Source organism: Orycteropus afer, unplaced genomic scaffold (genome assembly GCF_000298275.1).
Source record: "Orycteropus afer afer isolate SDZICR_OR568_19922 unplaced genomic scaffold, OryAfe1.0 scaffold00235, whole genome shotgun sequence".
Taxonomy (NCBI): domain Eukaryota; kingdom Metazoa; phylum Chordata; class Mammalia; order Tubulidentata; family Orycteropodidae; genus Orycteropus; species Orycteropus afer.
The window spans coordinates 3,016,500-3,021,265 of record NW_006921822.1 but is presented as its reverse complement, the minus strand read 5'-3'; the positions used below and the strand labels follow the sequence as shown (position 1 = coordinate 3,021,265).

The 4,766-nt window shown below is 38.6% G+C and overlaps 1 protein-coding gene across 1 annotated transcript in view; it reads right to left on the bottom strand.

The window, feature by feature from the left end:
- LOC103203956 (protein FAM47E-like) overlaps window positions 1-4,766 on the bottom strand; it is a 36,823-nt gene that overhangs the window by 11,228 nt on the left and 20,829 nt on the right. The window lies entirely within an intron of this gene.

Here is a 4,766-nt window from a genome sequence, read left to right as displayed (position 1 = left end):
CTTCCTTCCAAGGAGTGGCTGGTGGGTTTGAACCACCAGCCTTCTGGTTAGCAGTCAAGTGCTTTAGCCACTATGCTACCAGAGCTCCTGATACTGCCTGGGAAACCCAAGGAGGGGACGCTATGAGTTGGATCTGACTCCAGGGCAGTGAGTTTGGTTTGGTTTGGTTTTATATATACTTGCAGTAACATGTAGAAAAGCAAAAAAGTACTAAAGAGCTTATATAAACATGATGTGCCTATAAATTTGTGTAACATTTCACATCTAAAAATAAGAAATTCATAGCCATTACTATAAAGAAAAAATGACTACTCTTCATGTCTCAGCTTTCCAATCTAATAGAGGCAATTCAGGAGTGATGACTGAATAAATGATAACCCAAAGTTGTATAGTATTTTACTTATTCAAAGTATTTTCACATCTGTTATTGGGAAGAAGTGTTATGTCTGTAGAAAAAGAGAAGTAGTTCACAAATATTCTCATCAGAGTCCTGTGTAAGTGTTGTGTCAATATTCCCAAATTTCCAGGACTATTTTCTTTCCATTACATAACTGTACACAACAGGCAGGCAGGAACAGAGTTTACTTGTAATAAAATTAAAACACGTCTGTTTGTTGCTTTGCAATACCAAGCAGTGCTTAGCCGTTTTCCCTTTCCTCTCAGATAGATCCTGTAACTCTGAGCACTGAACTAAAAGAAATTTCCTGATGACTATTTTGAATTCACTGACATTTATCCACTGCCAGTATGTAGTTACACAAAGAGAACTCCATTCTGAGTACTGAGGTTGTCCTACCAGGTCACACTGACATATGAATCAATTGTTCCAAGAACAATACAATGACTGGTTGTCCCATCTTTAGAGACACTGTGTCTACCATATAGCCAGGTAGTTTCAAGTCTTGCTTATTACATATTCTCCATATAATGATTTGGCTTTTCCATTGTTGAATTCTATGTGCAATGGATAAGACTCTTAGGAGCCTTTGTAATGCTCCAGAAGGTCCTTGGGTGGTGCAAGTGGTCTGTGCTTGACCACTAACCTAAAGGTTTGTGATGTGAACACACCCAGCAGTCCTGCAGAAGAATGGCAATCTACTTCTGTAAAGATTACAGCCAAGAAAACCCTATGGAGTACAGTTCTACTCCGGAACATGAGGTCATCATGCATAGGAATTGACTCAATGGCAGTGGGTTTGATGACACTCCAGAGACTCTGGCTTCAGTATGAGGGTTGCACTGGGATCATCTTCAACTCAGATGAGAAAATCTCAGCATATACACATACCTTTTCTTGCAGCTTCTTCTTACAATTCTCATCTTTGGCTTTAAGTAAGTTCTTGGGGTCAACCAAAGGTTCATCTGCTCTTTGCTTTTTCCACAACTTGGTGTTCATATACCATGCTCCATACCTTATCTTCATCCATTCTGGTTTACAAGGATTCTATAGGAAATAACAATTCCCAATGTCATTAGTTCATCATTTCAATAAATCTAAGATTCAGCTTGTGAAAGCAGTATTATTATTTTCAATTTATGGTTGATCTTTACCAAAGAATTTTATGAATTTTTTATGTTCTGATTTACAAAGGTAACATGAAAAGTTTATGATTGAGAAAATAATACAGTGGTTAAGCATAGTTGAATTTAGACAAAATCTAGGTTCAAATCCAGACTCCCCTACTTAGTAGCTGTGAGTACATGGGCAAGTTATTTCACTTTTCATCTTTAAAATGGAGATAATTATACTACCTATCCCATGGTGGTAGTGTGAAGATTCAAGGAGAGAATGTATGTAAAGTAGCTAAAATTCATAGAAAAAATCACAAAGTCACTCAAGGGTAATGATGTCAAGTAATAATCAACCAAAATAATAAATTCTTAGACTTACTATGAGCCCATCACTATGCTCAGCCTTGTACATACTAAACTACTTTTGATTAAAATGTTTTCGCAACACCAACCTCTTGTCCTTTAATTGGAAGAGAGAAAAAAAGAAGAGTAGAACACCCTTCTTTCTTTCTTCCATTCCTCAGTAGTACAACAAGGATGTAAAGAGAATGTCTTGTTGGTTCATAGTCTGAATCTATGAGTATAATGCTATACACTATCTTATCAAAAAAGGGGGGGTATAAGTCTTGGGTGGAGCAAAGAAACATGAAACCACAAAGACTCTGCCCCTTTATGCTCTTACTAAAATTTAAACTATGTAGTGGTAAGTCTGGTGCATTCTAGAGTCTAGCCAGATACACTTATTCTAAAACAGAGACAATGGGACAAAGTAGATAGGGCAGAAATCCCTCTTAGAGTTGGATTCAACATTGTGATCCCTCCACTCCAAGCATACTGCCCTTCTGGCTATTTCTAGAGCACATCCACTCTGCTTCTGCCTCAGTTCCTTTGCACTCACTGTTCTCTCTGACATAATGCATTTCCCTAATAAACCCACTCCCTTACTTCCTTCATGTCCCCTTTTCAGCAGTATCTCCCCTGAACACCCAATTTAAAAACTGTAACTCCCTCACAATACAGCTTGTCTTCCTCTCCTGCCTCAGTTTTCTTAACAGCATTTATCACTATTTGATATGTTACATATTTTTCTAATTGATTGTGTCTTTGCTCTTACTCTCTAAACTATAAGCTTTAAGAGGTAAATATTTTTGTTTGCTTTATTCCTCACTGTCTCCACTTGGTTATGTAGGACATAATAGACTCAGCTACATGCAGGGTCCAAGCATGCCACAAGTTGAAGACCATTCCTAAAGCTTCTCCTTATATACTGGAAGCAGACCACATCCCTAAAGCAGCTACTCAGCTGTTCGTGGCAGATTCCACCATGGAGTTGAGTGCCAGTCTCATCCTGGGGAATAACTATAACCAGCTGCCCAGCCACTCAGAACCAGGCCCAGCCAGGTTGACATATAACCTTAACTACTACAGCACTCAATAAATATTTGTTGAATTAAGCTGAGTTTCTTAATCTTAAGTCCCTGGGTAGCACAAATGGTTTGCGCTCATCTGCTAACTGAAAGGTCAGTGATTCAAACCTACTCAGCAGCAGCATGGAACAAAGCCCTGGTGGTTTACTTCCATAAATAACACAGCCAACAAAACTCTATGGATCTCAGTTCTGCTCTGTAACACAGGGGCTTGCCAAGAATCAGAATTGACTCCATGACAATGAGTTTGGTTTGTTTTTTCTTAATCTCAGCACTACTGATATTTTGAGCTGGATAATTCTTTGTTGTGAGGGCTGCCTGTGCACTGCAGAATGTTTCATAGCATTCTTAGCCTGTGTTCACCAGATGCCAGTAACATTCCCCCTGTTCTAGTTGTGACAACAAGAAGTATTCCTACACATTGACAAATACACCCTTGAGGGAAAAACCACCCATGGCTGAGAACCACTGAATAAAAGGAAAAAAAGGAAAGAAAGGGGTGGGGGGAGAAAAGGAGGAGAGATGGAGCGGAATGGAATCCACACTATGCCCATAACTCACTAAAGAATGTGAGTTCTAGAATATGTTCTTTTGTGTAACTAGTGATCTTTCAAGGCCCAGCACAAACATAATTTGTTCTGTGAGGCTCTGAGTGAACCTACTCTCACCCCTATATTTGATGCAATTGATTATTTCTCCCTGTGTCATGTAGACTCCTCAGAATAGAGATGACCTTGATACGGATAGAGTAAAGCTTTTGGGACCTCCATTGGCTGATGTGGCACAATTCAAAATAAGTAGAAACAGATGCAAATATCCATTAATAATTGGAACATGAAATGTATGAAGCATGAATCTAGGAAAATCAGAAGTTGTAAAAAATGAAATGGAATGCATAAAGATCGATATTCTAGGTATTAGTGAGCAGAAATGGACTGGTTTAGGCTATTCTGAATCAGACAACCATATGATCTACTACGCCAGGTATGGCAATTGAAGAGGAATGGTTTGGCATTCATCGTCACAAAGACTACTTCAAGATCTGTCCTGAAATACAATGCTATCAATGATAGGATAATATCCATATGCCTACAAGGAAGACCAGTTACTGCTATTATTCAAATTTACACACCAACCACCAAAGCCAAAGATAAGGAAATTGAAGATTTCTACCAACTTCTGCAGTCTGACATTGACCAAACATGCAATTAAGACACGTTGATTATCACTGGGTTACTGGAATTCAAAAGTTGGAAACAAAGAATAGTTACCAGTAGTTGGAAAATATGGCCTTGGAGATAGAAATAATGCTGGAGATTGCATGATAGAATTTTGCAAGACCAACAACTTATTCATTGCGAACACCTTTCTTCAACAACATAAACAGTGACTATACACGGGGACTTCACCAGATGGAATACACAGGAATCAGACTGACTACAACTGTGGGAAGAGGTGATGGAGAAATTCAGTATCTTCAGCCAAAACAAGGCCAGGAGCTGATTGTGGAACAGACCATCAACTGCTCATATGCACACTCAAATTGAAGTTGAAGACAATTAAAACAACTCCATAAGAGCCAAAATATGACCTTGATAATACCCCTCCTGAATTTAGAGACCATTTAAAGAATAGATTTGATGCATCAAATACCAATGACCAAAAACCAGAGGAATTATGGGATGACATCAAGAACAACATCAATGAAGAAAACAAGAGGTCATTAAAAAGACAGGAAAGGAAGAAAAGACCAAAATGGATGTCAGAAGACACTCTGAAACTTGCCCTTGAATGGAGAGTAGCTAAAGCAAATGGAAGAAACAAGAA